Below are 21,668 nucleotides of genomic sequence, written 5' to 3'. Positions count from 1 at the left end.
GCACAGATGAACCGGACCGGAGCTCGTCCGAAAGTCAAGGAGGAGATGGATGACTTATGGCGTGACTCAGAAGACAATTTATGGCGTGAATTAAATGCTGCTGCCGGTTTCGACTCGGCCGGCGGGAAGCGGCACGTCGGCGCAGGGACCTCCCCCGGGAGTGGCGCGGCGCCGGTTGTAAACAATGATGGCGGCGCCCGGCTCCAAGTTAAAACACCGAAATACAACGGTAAAGCCGACTGGGAAGCCTTCCATGCCCAATTTGAACTGTTATCACGGGCTGTGGGCTGGTCTGAGGACAATAAGGCGCTCCAGCTGGCCCTGTGTATTACAGATGAAGCTTTATCCTGTTTGCTACTGCTCAGCCCGGCTGAAAGAACTGACTATGGGGCCTTGGTTGGGGCTCTGAAGCGGCGGTTTGGACAATGCAGCCAGCCTGGGGTGCTGCGTTCGGAGCTGTCAAGCAGACAGAGACAGCCGGGTGAGCCGCTCCGCATATTGGCTAATGACATTGAAACCCTGGCGAGAAGGGCATACAGCCACATGTCCCCTGAGGTGCAGAGCGAGCTGGCTAGGGACCAGTTTATCCGGGCCATAACCCCCAGGGAGCTGCGCGTCCAGACACAACTGGCACATCCCCGCTCTCTGCAGGAAGCACTGGAGCTGGCGTTGGAGAGAGAGGTTGTAGGAGGAGCGGCAGAGAGCACGCACACGGGAGGCGGCCCGGTTGTGAGAACGGTGAGACAGGAGGAGCCAGGACAAGAGAAACCAGCATGGGCCGCTGAGTTGACTGAGCTAATCCGTGCTATGGCACTGCAATCGCCGCAGGGCAGCAACCGTCCTCGTCGGGGTCCTCTGGTGTGTTGGGGGTGCGGCCAGGTCGGCCATATTAGCACAAGGTGCCCCATGAATGCTGATATTCAGGGGAACGCCCCCGGGTCTGTGTAAATGGGACGTCACAGACCCCCGCCGTTGGGTCCCATCCTGCCTGGTCTCCAGTGGACAGAGCCCAGCTGCACGGAGGGGGGAGCGGGGCTCCGCTTCCCCCAGAAGCAAACGACATCGCAGAGTCTGTGAGGGTGGTGGGCTGGACTCACGCGGGGGATTTCTGCCATGTCCCCGTCACCCTGGCAGGGGCCCCATGGACGGCCCTTGTTGACACCGGCTCCACAGCGACACTGATGAGACCGGACGTGGTCCCAGCGGGGACACGGTTGACACCCACTCTGGTGAAACTGCGAACAGTAACCGGTGAGCTAGCCCCTATGCTTGGGAGAGGGGTGGTGGTTATACAGGTGGGGGGGCTGTCAGTGTCTGTTAAGGTGTGGGTTGCGGCAGTACAGGACTCCTGCATATTAGGACTTGACTTTCTGCGGGTTGCACGCTGTGTGCTAGACCTGGGGAGGAACACGCTGGCCTTTCCAGGGGGTCCCACAGTTGAAATGGTGCACCCCACACTTGCCACGACACCACACCCACCTACATCAAGAGTGACTGAAACACTTCCCCCACCCCAAAACCCCCCCCCTGCAGCCATGCCCCCTGTCATCAATGCTAACCCCAGCCCCAACCCCACACCCCGTACTCCAGTTGATGTACGGCCCCCGGCCCCGGAACAACAACCTGCAGCTCTAAAGGGGGACAGACGGGCGGCAGTGAAGGAGGTGTGGAAACGCAGCTGTGATGACTTAAAACCCGAGCAGCGGGAGGAACTGTGGCAAGTGCTGTGGGAGTTTAAGGACATTTTTGCTCTGACAGAAGAGGAAGTGGGCCTGACACACCTGGTGCAGCACGATATCGACACGGGCGACGCACGGCCCGTCAAGACACGCCCCCGCCGCCTTCCCCTGGCCCATCAGACAGCAGCAGACAGCGCTATTGATGAGATGCTGTCAGCTGGCATTATTGAGCCCTCTGACAGCCCCTGGGCCTCGGGGGTTGTGATGGTCAATAAGAAGAAGAGTTCAAAGATGAGGTTTTGTGTGGACTACAGACCGCTGAACAGTGTGACCAAGAAAGACTCATACCCGCTGCCCCGCATAGATGAGTGTTTGGACTTGGTGTCTGGCTCATCCTGGTTCCCCTATTTAGACCTGCGCAGCGGGTATTGGCAAGTTCCCCTCAGCCCAGAAGCCAGACCAAAGACAGCTTTTTGCACTGGGAGGGGGCTGTGGCAGTTTCGAGTCCTCTCCTTCGGCCTGTGCAACGCTCCGGCCACGTTTGAGCGGCTGATGGAAAGGGTGCTCGCTGACGTTCCCCGACAGGAGTGCCTGGTCTACCTGGACGATATCCTGGTCCATGGTAGCTCCTTCCAGGCGGCTTTAGGAGCCCTGCGGCGGGTTCTACAGAGGATAGCAGCAGCGGGGTTGAAGCTCCACCCCGACAAGTGCTGTTTCTTGAGGAGAGAGTTGGAGTTCCTGGGGCACCGAGTCGGAGGAGAGGGCATCAGCACGCTGGAGGAGAAGGTGCGGTCAGTAAAGGACTGGCCAGCCCCCATCAATCTGCGGGAGCTGAAGAGCTTCATTGGGTTAGCGTCGTACTACAGGCGGTTCGTGCGTGGCTTCTCTTGCATAGCTGCACCCCTGTTCCGCCTGCAACAGAAAGACTGTGATTTTGCTTGGACTCCAGAGTGTGAGCTGGCCTTCAGCTCTTTAAAGAAGGCCTTGACGGAGTCTCCCATCCTCACTCCCCCAGACCTCAGCCTACCGTTCGTCCTGGATACGGACGCCAGTGACGTCGGGATGGGGGCGGTGTTGAGCCAGGTGGGGCCTGGGGGGGGAAAAAGTGGTGGCGTATTTCAGCAAAACCTTCAACAAAGCTGAACGGCGCTATTGTGTGACACGCAGAGAGTTGCTGGCAATTGTGAGAGCAATCAGCCATTTCAGGTACTACCTGTGTGGCCTGTCCTTCACAGTGAGGACTGACCACGCAGCCCTCCAGTGGCTGATGTCCTTCAAGGAGCCCGAGGGATAGATTGCACGCTGGCTAGAAGGACTGGCGCCGTACGTCTTCACAGTGGAGCACAGGGCGGGGGTTCGCCATACCAACGCTGACGCCCTGTCCCGGCGCCCCTGTGCTCCCAGCGGCTGTCGGTACTGTGAAAAGAGAGAGGACCAAGAAAAGGAGCTCTGTGCAGAGGAGGAGCGAGACCACAGGCATAAACCAGCCGAGCCGGTCTGCAGAGGTGCACGGATCATCGACTCACCCGAATGGAGAGCGCGGCAGGAAGAGGATGCTGACCTACAGCCAGTGCTGAGGTGGGTGGAGTCAGGACAAAAGCCACTGTGGAATGAAGTTGCTGGGTGCTCGCTTGCCACCAAAGGACTGGTTGCAAAGTTTGAGGCTCTCCGGACGAAGGATGGAGTGCTGCAGAGAGCCTGGAAAGAGCCTGCAACGGGGGAGGAGAGGTGGCAGGTGGTGGTCCCCAGGGCGCTGAGGGAAGAAGTGCTTAAGGCCTCCCATGGAACTACTGGGGCAGGACACTTTGGGGTCTCCAAAACCTTGCGTCGACTCCGCCAAAGCTGTTACTGGGGCCAGCTCAGGAGAGATGTTGAGGACTTCTGCCGCCGCTGCGACCTTTGTACGGCGTACAAAGGTCCCACTGATCAGTCACGTGCCCAGCTTCAGCAGCTAGCGGTGGGGGCCCTGATGGAGAGGGTGGCGGTGGACATAATGGGCCCATTCCCGTGCACAGAGAAGGGGAACCGTTACCTCCTGGCCGCCATGGACTATTTTACAAAATGGCCAGAGGCGTATGCTATACCAGACCAGGAGGCGGTGACCGTTGCAGGTGCCCTGGTGGAGGACATGTTTGCCAGATTTGGAGCGGCCGAGGTCATTCACAGCGACCAAGGAAGAAACTTTGAGTCGAGGGTGTTCGCCGCTATGTGTGACCGGCTGGGCATGCAAAAGACGCGGACTACTCCTCTGCACCCCCAGAGTGACGGACTGGTCGAACGGTTCAATAGGACTCTGGGAAAACAACTCGCTATCCTCACCGCGGAGCATCAGCGTGATTGGGACATGCACCTCCCTCTTGTTCTTTGGGCCTACAGATCGGCTGTGCAGGAGTCCACCTCATGCACACCGGCCCTGCTCATGCTGGGGCGAGAGCTGCGGACACCAGCAGAAATGGCTTTTGGCCGACCCCCCGACACACCAGCGGTTGCTCCGGGACCGGAATATGCCAGGAGGCTCCAGGATAGAATGGAGTCAGCACATGCCTTTGCCCGCGATCAGCTGCAGAAGGCGGGCATGAGACAGAAAAGAAACTATGACACGAGGGCTAGAGGGGGGGACTTCAAGGCCGGGGACCTGGTGTGGGTGTATAGTCCAAGAAGAAAGAAGGGCCGGTGTCCTAAGTTGGACTGTCACTGGGTGGGCCCTTGTGAGGTGCTGGAAAAGCTGGGAGAGGTGGTCTATAGGGTCCAGCTGCCGCCTAGAGGGAGACGGGTGGCCCTCCACAGGGACCGGCTGGCCCCATACAGAGGCGATGCACATCCGCGGCCTAGACCCCCAGCATCGTCTAGGAGAAACCAGACAGTCACTTCCCCTGATTCACTGACTGTGTCCCCTGCTGACCCCCCACATTCACCCCCACCCCCAAACTCACCCCCTGTTCCGGGACAGGATGTTCCAAGCCGGCAAGCGCAGCCGCCTGTGTTCACTCCAAGGCGGCCTCAGAGACCAAGAAAAGCCCCGGGCCACCTCAGAGACTTTTTATGCATTCCCTCGGGGCGAGGGACTTAGTAAGGGGGGGGGGCAATGTAGCGATCTGCATTTATTGTTCAAGTGTTCTGTTAACTGTTTGTGTCAGGCTTCTGTGAGGAGAGCAGGTAGGGGCGGGGTTGGGGAGCAGAGGGTTTGGTGTGTGTGTGTCGGTGTGGGCGCGTGCAGGTGGGTGAGAGGTTGGCGCGAGAGGAGAGAGAGTGAGAAAGGACGGATGAGAGCCGTTGGTTGTTAATAAACCTGTTTAACTTGAGAACGCTTCACTCGTCATTCCGACACGTCCGGGTGGACGTTACAATATGAACCTGGCTTTATCCAATGTTCACACAAGAGTTCTACATCCTGACACATCCTTCATCTACACTATCTCAACTGAAAGAGGACCAGAAACACATTAAAAATATGGAGACTTTGGGATATACATTGATAAAAAAACATAGCGATGGTTTTGTACTTACACCTACGTGAATTAAACAACATTATTTTGTTAAATAAAAACATGGTGATGTTTTGTAAATGATTACATGTCTCTTATTTAGCACAGAATATGATCCTATCCGTGACATATGGATCTTAACAAATATCCGCTATATCAGACTGTAGATCTATCAGCTATTTCACATGAGTTCCAGTGTGGCAGCTTTTCACGGCTCCCCCTGGTGGATCCATGATCCATTGCAGTTGGTTTAATTAAAATTACATTTATTTATCAAGGGGGCGTATCAAGTCCTGCGGGGGGGTTTTCCTTTTCAGCAGGGGCCCACCCCGTGCAGATCAAGGACCCGCACAGGTAGGCGTCTGAAATGAAACGCTACATCTGTATAGATGAGAGAAATTACAAGTACGAATCGGCTGACCGTCAGGGGAGTCTCAAAAAACCCACACACGAATGCACAGCGATCCATGCACAGAAAGCGGTTTGTGTTTGCAGGTTCAGGGGATTTAAACGGAACACACTATGTTTGGATCAAAAATACATATGTAAAACTTTTTTCTGTATTTGGATTTTATTTACATGTATATCAAACGGAACACATTTGTGTGTGCATTGAAAAACACAAGTGTGGAGCCGGAAATACAAGTGTGAATCCTTTTGCGGATCATGAAATACAAACTTGTATTTCTGTGTTCATGAGTGTATTATGAGACTGTTCTGAGCCCATAGGGCAGGGATCACCAACTACATTTGTCCAAGGGCCAACATTTATCCAATAGACAATATCGCGGGCCAGCAATTTTTATATAGCCAAGAATTTTGAAGTTGTTGACCGGGGAGGGATTGTAAATGTAATCAGTTACTGAATACTGAATACATGCTCTGAAAGTAATCAGAATACAGTTACAGTTATGTGTCTTAAAAAAGTAACGTATTCAGATTACTTTTCGAATACTTTTGGCATACTTTCTTTTTTCATATAACAGATGGGTATGTTTTGGTGAACAGGAGACACTTATTTTACTGTTTTAATGGCTTATTAAGAACTCAAACACAACATATTGGTGTCATTCTGGACAGCTCCCTCTCATCTGCACCCCACATAAAAAACATCACGCGGACTGCATTCTTTGTACTGTCTTAAAACCTTTCGTTGGAATATGTTATGAATTGTAAGGTGTCCTTGGGTGCTTTGAAAGGCGCCCCTAAATAGAATGAATTATCATTATTATTTATTATCTGAAACGATGTAATAACTTTTAAAACGTTTTCCGGTCACTTGCCCCATGCATTCAGCAGCAGCAGGCCATTCACTTCGATTTGATCACGTTATGAAATGTCATCATGTCGACAATAAATAAATGCTACATAAAAGTTATCTTACACATTTTATCTAACCGTCTCCGTTTCTAGCTTTCAATATATTTTAAAAGAGATCTCTCTCTCTTATGCGTGCGGAGGCGGGGCCTGAGAGACACGCTGCATCTCTCTCTCGCTCACAGACATGCTGCAGCGCTGTGCAGTGTGCACACAGTTTTGTCAGTAATGAATATTACATTTTGTGAGGAAACTTTTCCACCAATAATTCCAATAAGTATTCCAAAATGTATTCACTTCAGGTTTATGAAAGTAACTGTAATCAGATTACTCTTTTTTCAGCTGAATACAGCTAGCCTACTTGATTTTTGTATTCTGATTACGTAACGCCGTTATATGTATTCAGTTACAACTACAACCCAACCCTGCTTCTAGGCTACTGTCCCGCAGCTCCAGCTTCTCTGTTGGACTCTGTCGCAGCGGGGCTGCTGCTGTGGTGCCGAGCGCACAAAGCAGACTCTTCACAACAAGGATCACTTCTTCTTCAAGGCAAGGAAGGTTTCGCAGTACGCAGTCTACTGTCCCGCAGCTGCTGCCTCTCTGTTGGACTCCGGTACTGCACCTTACTCACGAGACGTTGTAAAAAATGGGTGGGGGGCGAACGCACTAACCACTCCGCCAACGCCACAGTCACCCCCGTCGTGCGGGCCGGATAAGAATGTCTGGCGGGCCTGATGTGGCCCGCGGGCCGCCAGTTGGTGGTCACTGCCATAGGGGTTTTGTAAGTAGCAGTGGTTGAATGGCCCCATCTCTGACAATCCACCCCTTGCCAACAGGACTCCATAACAAGGGTTTGGGCTGTGACACCATATCGCTGTCTGAAACATTGCTCTTTGTACATGTTGTTGAAATGCATCCTCTGTTGGCGGCAGATTGTCCGAGGCTGCATCTGTTGTTGATGCAACTATGAACCTCAGTTCATCCAAGTTAGTGCACATCAGTCCAATTTCCTCTTTATTTTTTTTCCATGCAAATTCTCTTGCAACTGGCAAAGACTCTTCCAAGCTGGCAGAGAGTCCAAAATGGACCAGATCTTTGAGCTCGCTGAGATGGGTCTTGAGTTTGGTGAAAGCTGTTGTCTTTCCTATTCTGTACAAACTACTGGTTGTGCCACAGCCAGTGAGTGCATGACATGCTGGTAGACAGTTAGACATGTAGTTGTCGCCAGTGGCGTTGCGCAATATTTCGGGGCTCCCCCGCAGGTCGGACAATGGGGCCCCGCCCCCTCCCCTATATCAATAATAGAGTGACATGGGATAGACATCGCGGCAACTTTTTAAAATGTTTATCTTTTCAGGCATCTTTTGTAAACAGTATAGGTCATTAGGAACTTTCTGTATAAAGATACATCTGATTTAAACAGTATAGGGTCAGTAGGAACTTTCTGTATAAAGATACATCTGATTTAAAGAGTAGGGTCAGTAGGAACTTTCTGTATAATATACATCTGATTTAAACAGTAAGGTCAGTAGGAACTGTATAATAATATACATCTGATTTAAACATCATTGAAAAATACAAACAAGTGGCTGTGTATTTTTTGTAACATGAAGGTATATTGTAGAACGTTATAGCCTATCATCATTGGAGTTCACACAACGGAACGGTTCACAGATATATAACATTCTGTATAAAAGAAAAGTAGCCTACAAAAAATAAAACACATCCTATAGGCTACATAGAGGATGCAATCAGGAGCTGCTTTGTAGGCCTATTATTTTATACGAGCTCATCTCCTGGCATTCTTCTGCGCAAAGTCCTGTATAACAGTCTTTAAATCTATACTGCGCGCGCGTCGGCTCTCAATACTAAGGACTGCTAACCCAGACAGTCTCTCTTGCGACATTGTGCTCCTCAAATATGTCTTTATTAATTTAAGTTTTGAGAAAGATCTCTCAGCACTGGCAACAGTCACGGGTATAGTTAAAAACAATTTCAGTGCTGTGGCAACATCGGGGATACTTGGCAAAATGGACTGATTTTCAATGAGCAGGGTTTGTGCAAGGTCTTTGATTGTTCCATGCTCAATTTTCTTTATGGTAGGCCTAAGAGCATTACGGAGGGACAGGATCTGGAAAGCAAACTCGGCTGACAGGTCGTCTTTATACTGGCCTGATAAAGCACTTGCGGACTCAGACAAATCCTTGTCTGTTGCGCGCAAAAGTTTGCGGGGAAGCAGAAAAGAAAATCGCTGTGCAACTTCGCTCATTCCAACAAATCGATTTTTGAGTTGGGCAACGACAATATCGATATTTGCGTAAAATACCGCCACTCTAAAATGCTTCCCTGGGTCTTGGAGCCGCTGGTCCTCGCAAAGCTCTGAAAAGTGCCTCTTTGTGCGCCTTGCGCGTCTGTCTTTGAAGAGACTGTGGACACCCCGTGAAGATGCCAGGTCTTGCGCTTTTAAGCCATCAAACTCTCCTCGGAGTTGGGCAAGTGTATCGGTTGCGTTACCAAGCATTGCTGTCGCCTGTAAGAGGTCCACGTCTTTGCGCTGGAAAGGTTGGGACACAATGTTGACTGTTTCAAGGACCTTGCCCTGTATTACAGTCATTAAAACAAACTCAAAGCTCTCCATGGCCTTTTTCAAGCCAGTCGCCTCGGCACGTTCCTCGCTTTTTTTGGAGAGCAAGTCTATCTTAGTTAGCGCTTGCATAATGTCAGCATAACGGAACCGCAATGATTGGACGGCGTCTTGTCTTGATGCCCATCGTGTCGGGCATAGTCTCTTCAGTGTAGGCTGGCCAGCCTTGGGCACTGAGAGATGTGTTTCCAAAAGACACTTCCACTAAAGCAGTGGTTCTCAACCTGTGGTACGCGTACCACTGGTGGTACGCCAGCTCCCGCTAGTGGTACGTGGAGGAATCTGACATAATTTGTTTTTTTAACCCTTAGATGCATGAACGACCAATACCTACACTCTTCCATGAGTGGGGTCAAAAATGACCCCAATTAGAATCAATGTGTTTTTGCAATGAATTAAAAAAAATGTCTTTAATTTTGGTTAAAGGTGATTATATTTATTATATTCGGGTCAACAAAAGACTGATTTTACATTTAACATGCTTATTTATAACTTTTTATAAAAACAATTCACAAGAAAAAACATCAAAAATCTTCAAAGACTATTGTTAGTATGTCCATCTGTCTGGAGGACAAAAAAGAGAATGAACATACATAAGACCAGAACACTGTCCACTCACATGTGCCCACACAAACGTCTTTTCTCTATTCACTGTGTGCAGTTGTCACAAACTATTTGCTTTTGGCTGTGACCATTGCACACTGGGGTACTGCATTTCCAACAGCAATTGGTGGCTTTGCGATCTTTGTTTCTTGGACACATCTGGCACCTCTTTCTCTTCTGTTGGCCCTCTGTGCTTCTCTCCTGTTGCTGGTTTGCAGCTTTTGTCACTCCACACCTTCCCATTGCTTCAGTGATGTAGGTTGGTAGGTTCGGGGTACCTTCCAGTCGACTTTTTATATGAGGAGTCACAAGCTCCTTTGACAGCTCTGTGAGGAAATGTCGCCGTGCGTTGGTGATACCTGTGGAAATTTCAGGGTGCTGAGCCCTGAAAAATGAGTAGGCGTTTAGAGTGGCTATATCAATCATGTTGTACCACAGCACCATGAGCCACCTCTGTGTCTGGCGCTTGCAGGTGTAGTAGCCAACCATCTGGTCAACGGTATCTACACCTCCTTTGGTCTGGTTGTAGAAGAGGATTATTTCTGGTTTTTTCTTTTGGCTGTTTTCATCCACCATCTTGCTGTGGTGCATTGTGCTGAGAAGCAGAACAGCCTTTCCCTTTTTTCTGATATAGCTGATCATGGTCATGCTGCCATTGAACCCAAATTCAGTGCTGTGGACCTCCCTCGACTTGGAAGCCTTCATCACTGGAGGGATGTCTGGCTTGTTCTGTCGCAACGTTCCCACAATAGTCAGACCCTTCTCCAGGAGATGCTCTGCAAGAGGCACACTGGTGAAGAAGTTGTCTGTGGTGATGTTGCGACCTGTGTGTCTGAATCCATTGCACAACTGACGGACAGTGTTTTCCCCTAGATTCTTCTGGACTTCTTCCCCTGGTTGTCTCCCTGTGTACACAATTCCATCAATTGCATAAGGGGTGCGTGCATCACAAACCCAGAATATCTTTATGCCGTACTTGGCAGGCTTGCTTGGCATATACTGCAAAAACTTGGTCCTCCCTCGAAATGGTACAAGTTGTTCGTCCACTGTGACACAATCACTGGGGATGAATTTCTGCCTGCAGTTGACCAGGAACAGGTCCCATATGTAGCGGAAGGCTGTCATGTGGTCTGTTTCCAGTCGGGAGGCTCTGGTCCTCTTGTCATCAAAGCGCAGCAAACGGCGAATATCTTCAAAACGTCCAATTGACATTGTGGCCTTGTACATTGGGTTGTGTAGAGCAGTGGTTCTCAAAGTGGGGTCCGCGACCCCCCGGGGGTCCGTGGCACTCTGCCAGGGGGTCCGTGAAAAGTTTTCAGATTCATTAATTTAAATGATCATGATATCATTTTTTTTTCATTTTTTTTTTTTTTACAAAAGGCTTCATAGTTCAACAAATAATATTTTATTTTTTTAATCTAAAATAGTTCATAGATTACGTTCTAATCTAACAAATCTATACATTTAAAAATCAAGCGCCTCACTCGTTACCATGGAAACAACAATAACTGGTACGTCAGTCAGAGAGCGCCACTGCTAGCATCATAGAGATATAACACGGCTAGCATACTACGAAGATGGACCGATTTTTAAAACGACAGGTTACGGCTACAAATGAAGTAAATGAAAAACAAAAAACAAAAGTAAGGAAATACGATGAGGAGTATCTCCAATAAGGATTTATTGAAGTGGAAGGGAAACCGAAATGTCTGATATGCCTGCGGTGTCTTGCCAATGAGGCGATGAAGCCTGCCAAATTGAAGAGGCACCTCGAGACCAAGCATCCAGATTATGTAAAAAAAGACCGGGCTTTTTTTGAGAGGAAGGGCGAGGACTACAGCCAGCAACAACAACGGATGGTTAATGTTACGTCTGTTTCTGCTAAAGAGCAGATGACGAATTTAGGACATGTCTGCTGATATCAAATCACAACTGCTGGAAAGACTGAGAGGGTCTAAATTCGCGGTTCAATTGGATGAGTCCACTGATGTGTCCGGCTCTGCGCGGCTCATCGCACTGGCGCGAGAGGAGAGGGAGAGCCGCAGAAGTGAGACTGACTGAGATTACTTTGAGCAACATGCATGGGAATAAGTTACAATGTAATACATTTGTGTATATTTCTCGCTATTCAGATGGTCTGCTGCCTGGTGCTGCTGTTGCGCAATGTGCAGTAGTGTCCTCTTTTCGCACCATGACATTATCAGTTATGAATTTGTTTTTCACTGCTTGAGAAAATGGACTTGTGGCTGAGAGCGTGTGAAAAATGTCAATTGTGTGAGAGTTGGCAGCCCTGTGAACTCGCTTGACATTATTATGTATGAAACTGCCAATCAGATTTATTTACTTATTAATCGAAGGTGCCGAAACGCTGTTCTGGATCGTTCCCGCCCACTTTAAACTGTGTGTGTGTGTGTGTGTGTGTGTGTGTGTGTGTGTGTGTGTGTGTGTGTGTGTGTGTGTGTGTGTGTGTGGTTATGTGTGTGAGCAACAGAAATGTCAGATACTGTATGTTGCATTTATTGATTTAGTTTGATATGTGTGTCTTCACTTACAGAGAGAAGCAATCAGCTTCATGGACTGCCTTGCATCACTCCAATAGTGTCCAGAGCTGGCTGCCATTATAAGTAGTGGTTTGGGATTGTAGCAATGCAGTTGCAGTTGTTTTGCAATTTACTTGATATATGTTGCAATGCAGGCATGTGTTCAATTGTTTATAGCCTGCATTTATTTTGTTATTAGACTTTTATAAATCATTTAATTTTAACTAAGAGTGAAACACTTGGTGTGTGTGTGTGTGTGTGTGTGTGTGTGTGTGTGTGTGTGTGTGTGTGTGTGTGTGTGTGTGTGTGTGTTCTGAAATGCACTTCAAATTATCACTTTTCTCTTGATTTCCCTTTGATATTTTGTTTAGGTACAGTATTACTTGCAGCTAATTGATTGATTGTTTTATGGGTATTCTGTGTTGAGATGGTGCAAATATTTTTAATACATATCTAATATATTTCTAATACATTGCTCTTGTGTTCTTCTTTCACATAACTAAGACTATAGAAGTGTAAAAAATAGGCTACATCAGATTATTCCAAGGGACATACATGTCGAGTCAAGTCAAGTCAATTTTTATTTATATAGCCCAAAATCACAAATCAGAATGAGGGGGTCCTTGGTGTATTCTCTATCTTGTAAGGGGTCCTTGGCTGAAAAACAATTGAGAACCTCTGGTGTAGAGGACTCCCAAAGAGCACACGGATTGGTACATCCCAGTTTTTCTCACTTCCTGCAAGAATGGTCAATCCAATGAAGGCCATGAGCTCCTCTTTGCTTAGCTTTTTCCACTCTTTTCCTCTGTTTGTTGCGACTCTTCTTCCCTCCATGTTTGTGCATCTCAACACCTCTTCTAATATACTATCAGTGATAAACAGCTTCCATGCATCTATTGGAGAGACGGTGCTAAACCCAGGTGCAGGCCCTGACCGACTTCTCAGTAAATTGTGGCTTGGTGTTTTAGCCTGGGTGGGAGGTAACTCTGCCCAGTAAGAGCCCTTGCGGCTCATTCTGTTGGATACAATATCCATTTCCTCTTCGGAGGACTCAGAGGACACCTCCGTGTCCGACTGATCTTGTTCGGCAGGGGCAGGTTGGTTCCCAGACGGCCTGACATGTCCAGGTGGACAATAATCTGGATCCTCTACATCTGAGTTGTCAGATTCCGAATCAATCCCACCGATGGGCTCTTCATCCCACCCGTTCAGGATCATATCTCGAGCAAGGTCTGCGGGTATCCTAGCTGGCCTCCAAGTAGCCATGATAGTCTAGATGAGAAAACATAAAACAGACAATGTTTGAATGACACACAAAACTATAAATCAATATGTAGCTATCTAAGTAAATGTCGGTATGTCGGTGTGTGTTTGTGTGTGTGTGTGTCACACACACACACACGCACGCACGCACGCACGCACGCACGCACACACACACACACACACACACACACACACACACACACACACACACACACACACACACACACACACACACACACACACACACACACACACACACAGACACACAGACACACAGACACACACACACACACACACACACACACACACACACACACACACACAAATCAATATTCAATAATCATATAATAGGTTACCTAACAGGTTAGCTTTTATTACTAGTGTAATGTTAGCTAACACAGTACTAACATTACTACTAACATTATTTAGCAGTTAGCTAACTAGTGTCTACTTTGTTGACCAACATGATACTCTATCACAGAAAAGTCATGGAGTTGATAAATGAAGATAATACTTACATGTATGCTGCTGTGTCAAACTGACCTCCTGGTGGTGAGACTGCAGGCATCAGATGTGTAAGTGGGACAGAAAATGTATCCTGACAGTCACAGTTGGTAAGAATCAAAGGTTCCCAAAGCAAACCCTTGAGATTCTGTAGGAAATGCTTGGGGTCATTTTTGACCCCGCTTATGAAAAACTGGGGTAGTGACACAAAAACTGCAATTTCTTAAAATGTATAAAAACATTAAAAAAAATTCAAATGGCCTCAAGTCACAAACATGTTTTATGAGGAATACCTGGAATATGGAAGTGTAAAAACTTTTAATTTCAGAGATTTTGAAGAATAACAACCCTCGGGGTCATTTTTGACCCCACTTATGCATCTAAGGGTTAAAAAAGATTTTTTTTTTTTTTTTTTTTTTTATTCAAAGGTGGGGTACTGTAGGTAATTTTGGAGAAACCAGCTCGAGTGAGTTAGAATTTTAAAATACACAACCGGAAAAAATATGCCACTTCCTTACAGAGCCTTCCACAGATGACATTTTTTTAATGGATTTTTTGTCAAAGCACTTAAGATATTCATTGCTATCGGGATGTTAAGAGCATTCATGGAATATAACAAAAAGTGTATCTCGAGCCGGTTTCTCAAACTTACCTACCCCACCTTCAACCTTTACACATAACACAGACATATAAAATACAGGAAACACAACTAAGTAAACAAAAAGGCGAAAAGCAGTCACTACATTATGAACATTTGGGACATTAAGGTACACTATTATTACTGCAAGAGCAGCTGATGGTAAGGACCTCAGACAACTTCAATTTAAAACAGGCTATAGGGACAAGTGCCATCAGTTTGAGGCTTGATTAAATAACATTAATACAAAAATAAATCATACTATCAAAATACTACAACGAATGAAAATAAGCTTGAGATAATTGAAACTGTGTTTAAATTAATTCTAATAGGCTATTGCTGTTTTTAGATTTAGAAACGAAAACATTTTTTAAATTGTATTTCTGGCGTTGCTAATTACGACCTTACTACCCGCTAACGTTGCAAGCAAGCTAAAGAAATAAGAAAGCTGAATGATGTTAAAAACGTGGCTCAAAACGGGAGATATTCAGAAGAGAGGTACAGAGGAGAATATTACCAGCGAAAGTGAACAAGTGAATGAGGAAGAGGACAGTCATCAACCGAGCACAAGCAACGCAAAAGTGATATGCACAGCCGCTGTGATGGAGGAGAGAAGTGACTCAGGAAGAAGGCATTTGCTCAAATAATGGAGAGAAGGCTGTGACCGAGGTCAAACGCTGAAAAAGCACACACTTGTCCTTAATTGTTGTCTTTTTTCTTATCTTTTTTCTTTTCTTTTTTACTTTGCCACCACAGAAATGGCAATAGCAAACATCAGCAGACTGAAGATGAGCTATTAGCCCTTAGGCTCATCTGCTCCGGGAGGCTTCATTATTATTGTGGAACAGAATTCCCAATAGGACATTTTCTGTTACGATGTAGGTTGTTGCAGGAGGCCTACATTCAAACTTTGGTATAGGTCCAGGAAATGACATGTGTGTACAGTTGACATTTGTTGTGTGAGAATAAGTTATTATTTTGTTCTTTATATTCTCACCTGTGGTGAGTGAGAGAGAGAGTGAGAGTGAGAGAGAGTGAGAGTGAGAGAGAGTGAGGGAGAGAGAGAGAGAGTGAGAGAGAGAGTGAGCCAGAGTGAGCCAGAGTGAGAGAGAGAGAGAGAGAGAGAGAGAGAGAGAGAGAGAGAGAGAGAGAGAGAGAGAGAGAGAGAGAGAGAGAGAGAGAGAGAGAGAGAAAGAGAGAAAGAGAGAGAGAGAGAGAGAGTACATTTGCCTCAGAGTCCTGCATGGACTGTATTTTAACATTGGTCATATGGTGGTACTTGGAGAGCCAACTATTTTCTCAGGTGGTACTTGGTGTAAAAAGGTTGAGAACCACTGCACTAAAGAATACATATAGCCTTTCAACAGTGTCGTAGAATTCTTTTATCTCAGGTATATTTTGGCATGCGTCATTGAGTACAAGGTTTAAATTGTGCGCAGCACAATGAATGTACACTGCGTTGAGCTCTTTATCCCTTATGCGTTTTTGTACACCGGAGTAGACACCACTCATATTGCAAGCCCCGTCATATCCCTGTCCGCGGCACTTCCCAAGTAGTATCCCCTTTCTCTCCATCGATTCGAGAATTTCTCTCTCTAGACCTGCAGCAGTTTGGTCTGTGACTGCATGGAAGCCCAAAAGACTTTCGTTTATTTTCACCTCTGTAGGGTTTCCATTTTCATCATTTGCTATAGTAACATATCTGAACACTTGACTCAGTTGGTCTACTTTTGAAATGTCCTGTGTAGTATCCATTATAATCGAATATAATTCTACATTCTGTATGTCTGTAATGATTGTGTCCTGCACTTTTTTCGATAGCAATGAAATTATTTCGTTTTGAGTTTGAGGACTTAGGTAGTGCACCTTCTTTTTGCTTTCAATAAGCCTTTGCAAAACTGGATCATAACGCGCCATAAGTTCTATGGTAGATAAGAAATTACCATTATCTATATCACCTATTTTCTCTCTGTGACCCCGGAAAGCAGAGTTGCGAGAGGCCAGTGTTAGTGCAACATCAGTTATTTTGGTTAGGACCTCGGTCCAAAACCACACCTCTCTCTTAAACTCAGATTATATTTGCGCGTCAATGGTCAGATTATTTTTCCATGTGTCATACATGACACATGCTGCCAAATGAGAGCGAGAGAATTTGTGTTCCTTAATCTTTTTAGAGAGACCCTGCCAATCATGTATTCCTATTCTTCACGCTTGGTGGAGGTGATGGGCAGACGGTCTGTCACCGAAAAGCCAGCACTGCTCACAGTACACCCGGTCCATAGATGGCGAGCAACATAGCCACTTGCGCGGAATTCTACATCCAATTTTAGATGTTTTGTTATAGAACTCTTTTGAAAAGCACCTTCCCTTCCCATCCCTTTTGAATGGCCCTTCAGGCTTGCATGGCCCGTTATTCAGAATGTACCGTTTAACATCATCGTCCTCTAAATCTACAGGGAATTTCCCCCTATCAGTAGGGTATTCAGTCACAGAGTTGTTGCTGGCCAACGTGTCCCTAGGGTGGGTGGGAGCTGCTGTCACTGTCGGGGCACGGCTAGCTGGCTGGGCAACCTTGGCTATGTCTGAACTGGCCTCGGAGGGGGCACAGCTGACTTCTTGCTGACCTGCAAAAATGAACGGATTAGATTCCAATTCCAATGTAACCTGTAGCATACTCTTACTGGTTATGGCGAATAAAACTTTCTATTATTCTAATGTCTAACCTGTCTCGAAGCGTGAGCCACGACTAGCTGGCTCGGCTGTAATGGGGCTGCTGGGCTGTCTGCCTGGACTCGGAGCTGACGGCCGGGGGCCGGGGGGGGTTGCTAGCGGTCTATCTGCAGTAATGTTAGAGTCTACGTCTACCTTTGCTGCCTGCCAGAACAATGACGTTATCTTAGGTAGTTTTGCCCTCTCTTGTTCGGCTTTCGCTCTCATTTTGCTTTTCTGAGCACCGCTTGGGTAGTGGCGCTTCATTTTTCATGTTTACCGGCAACGCAACTAATGAACGTTATTTATATGAGCAATGCTTCCCGCTTTGTTTTGAACGCTGCCCAGCCTGCCAATGAACATTAGTTATCAGCCGGCTAGCCCAATCGCAGGTCAGCAAATAATTATAATGATACACTGTTGTACTACTACAGGCAGCGTACACATGACGGGGACGGGGTGCCTAGCAACATAGCAGGGAGGGGGGGCCCCGCCCTCTGCGCCCTGTTTCTGCATTACGAAATCTAAGAGGAGAGCCTACAGTGGGGGCGGGGCCCCCTAAGGTCCGGGGCTCCCCCGCACTGCGGGGGGTGCGGGGGCCTCCGCTACGCCACTGGTTGTCGCCCAGCTTCAGGACCATCTCCAACTAAACGGCCTCTTTGAGAAATTCCAGTATGGTTTCCGTTCCGCCCACAGCACTGAAACAGCTCTGGTCAGGGGCCAACCAAAGATCCGTGGCGCTATGGTATCGTTTATGGTATCGGAGACAGACACAAGGATGGTGCTCCATGCCCTACATCTTAAAGAGTCATATTCCAGCATCATTTTGAGGTCTGATAACACAGGTGTGGAAGTACTGCTCATATATTATGCAAGCAAATACATGTTTGGTTCATCTCTAGTGTACATGCATGCAGGCCATGGAATGAGAGAGAGATATGTACCCGTCAACACCTTATGTGAGAAAATGGGAAAAGACATAATAATAATAATAATAATAATACTACATTGTATTTGTAAAGCAATCCCAAAGTGCTACAGGAGGGGTAAGAAACAAACAAAATAAACAAAAGTTTAATCAAAGGCTTTTTTAAAAAGAAAGGTTTTTAGGCCTTTCTTAACGGCATCAAGGGTCTGGGGAGTCCTCAGGTGGTCTGGGAGGGAATTCCACAGGTGAGGAGCAGCTGCACAAAAAGCCAGATCCCCCATTGTGTGAAGTTTGGTCCTGGGGGGTCGAAGCAGATGGTTGCGTGTGGAGGTTTGTGATGTGAGAAGTTCCTTCAGGTATGAAGGAGCGTTCCTGTGGATGCACTGATGGGTCAGTAGTGCGATCTAGTATTAGATCCTGATTGAGACAGGAAGCCAGTTGAGGGAATGAAGGACTGGTGTGATGTGGTTGTACTTTCTCACCCTCATCAGGATCCTAGCGGCACTGTTCTGTACGTATTGGAGCTTCTGATGGCTCCCGCTAGAAGTCCCGATGAGGAGAGCGTTGCAATAGTCAAGCCTTGAGGAAACGAAGGCATGGACCAGTTGTTCAGCATCTGACAGAAGTTCTGCAATGTTCCTGAGGTGGTAGTAGCAGGTATTGCATAGGTGTTTGATGTGGATGTCAAAGGTCAGATGTCAGTCAAATCTTACACCCAGGTTGGTAACTGATGCAGAGAGGGGTATGTTTTGGCCAGAAAAGGTGATGTGGGTTATGGGGGATGACTGGACCTGGTTTGGTGTGCAAACTAAAATAGCCTCTGTTTTGGAGCTATTCATCTGCAGGAAGTTTTGTTGCATCCAAGCCTTTATCTCCTCAATGCAGGTGTTAAAGGATGTTGATGGGAACGGTGATGATAGTGACAGTGAGGATGCATGTGGGATAGGGTCTGTCTTTATATATAGCTGCGTGTCATCACCATAGCAACGGAATGATATTCCATGCTGGCTGATGACACGGCCAAGGGGCAGAGTGTACAGGGTGAATAGAGTGGGCCCGAGGACCGACCCTTGAGGGACACCACGGGTGAAAGGGTGTGTCTGGGACCTCACACCTCCCAAGGAGACGTACTCTGTTCTTCCAGACAGGTAGGACTGGAACCAGCTCAGGGCGGAGTCAGAGAGTCTGATGCTGTATTGGAGGCGCTGAAGGAGGATGTTATGGCCGACAGTGTCGAATGCTGCAGTCAGATCCAGGAGCATGAGGGGAGATGGGGAACCAGGTTCAGCCGCCATCAGCAGGTCGTTTGTGACCCTGACCAGAGCTGTTTCAGTGCTGTGGGCGGAACGGAAACCGGACTGGAATTTTTAAAAGAGGCCGTTTAGTTTGGAGATGGTCCTGAAGCTGGGCGACAACTACATGTCTAACTACCAGTATGTCATGCACTCACTGGCTGTGGCACAACAAGTAGCTTGTACAGAATAGGAAAGACAACAGCATTCACCAAACTCAAGACCCATCTCAGCAAGCTCAAATATCTGGTCCATTTTGGACTCTCTGCCAGCTTGGAAGAGTCTTTGCCAGTTGCAAGAGAATTTGCACTTCTGCTATATTGAAAAAAGAAAAAGGAAATTGGACTGATGTGCACTTGGATGAACTGATGTTCATAATTGCATCAACAACAGATGCAGCCTCGGAAAATCTGCCGCCAACAGAGGGTGCATTTCAACAACATGTAAAGAGCAATGTTTCAGACAGCGATATGGTGTCACAGCCCGAACCCAAACCCTTGCTATGGAGTCCTGTTGGCAAGGGGTGGATTGTCAGAGATGGGGCCATTCTACCAGTGCTATTTACAAAACCCCCAGCACCTACAGAAGTGAGAGACATTACTTGCTTGTATTGCAAAGATTGCAAAGTGTGGAGAGAGTGGAAAGTTCCAGTGCCTCTCTGTTGGCCTACCCTGTACGGAGTTCTGCACCTGCTGTGCAGAATGTCAAAATGTGTCCCCTAATGTTTGTGAGGAACCTGACATTTAACATTATATTATCTAGTATCTATATACTTGACCTCTCACAGAATTATTTGATGAATTGTATACTGTACTTTGAATTAAGGTTCCAGTTTCAATAAAACCTGTACTATTTACACCTATGTTTTAGAGGCTTGCCATTTAGAACTAATACACTGGATTGTATTGGGTTACTCTTATTCTGATTATTTGGTGATGTAGTTCTCTTCCTTCCCGGGCCGGCCGATATGAAACGTGACCAAGACGCACCGTCCAGGGGTCTCTCAGCGGGGTGGAGGTTCCCAGCTGGAACCTCCCCACCTCCGCCTCGTATATATATATATATATATATATATATATATATATATATATATATTATATATATATTATATATATATTATATATATTATATATATATATATATATATAATATATATATATATATATATATATATATATATATATATATATATATATATATATATATATATAGGGACACCTTGTATTGTATTTACACCCGCTATTGATTAATTCGGTCAAAATTAGACCTTGACACCGTCCACATAGCTATAGTGAAATACAAATAATTAAGCCTCTTTGATGTAATAATCGGAGCTGAAACCTCTATGCCATATAACACACACTTCCTTATTTATCTTTGAATAATAACATAAAAATAAAGACGATATACTACAGATGATACTCCATATGATTAACCGACAGCTGTGGGTATTTGATATAACAAGATGATTTGTCTACTTGTATGATACATATTTTAACTATGTCAGCATGACACCACTTAAGAGGGCAGTAGAAGTTAGTTAAAGCCATATTTATTTTCTTAAAATTATTAGCCTCTTATTTATGTCATAAGCCTGAAAATGTTATGTATAATTATGTTACTTACAGCTCTATAGTCTAATTACTGTTTGCTATTACAATAGACTGTTTCACTTCACTCCTACATACTTTATTTCTCCCTTTATTGCACTATTGGATTAAGAATCTGCATATTAACCAATTTGCTAGAAATTATATCCATTTTAAATTCCATTGTGTATTAAAATTTCAATTATTTTCATATTTGGTAGATATTTTTTCTGCTAGATCCCCTTGATGTACTCCTAAATTGCCCTTGTGGTGTGATGCGGGAGACAATAAAAGGCTTATCTTAAAGTAAACCAACATTCCTCTGTGGTGTTCATGGTATAATCAAGGTGAATTATCAAATGCTTCATTGAAAAACAAAACAAAGCAAAACACACAAAAACTGACAAAGTGTTCCTGTTGCCCTTTATTCAAACATAAATGCATTCGCAGAATGCCAGATACCCTCTTTTGTCTCTGA

This window comes from Notothenia rossii, assembly GCF_949606895.1.
Source record: "Notothenia rossii genome assembly, chromosome: 4".
Classification (NCBI taxonomy): Eukaryota; Metazoa; Chordata; class Actinopteri; order Perciformes; family Nototheniidae; genus Notothenia; species Notothenia rossii.
This window is presented reverse-complemented; position numbering follows the sequence as displayed.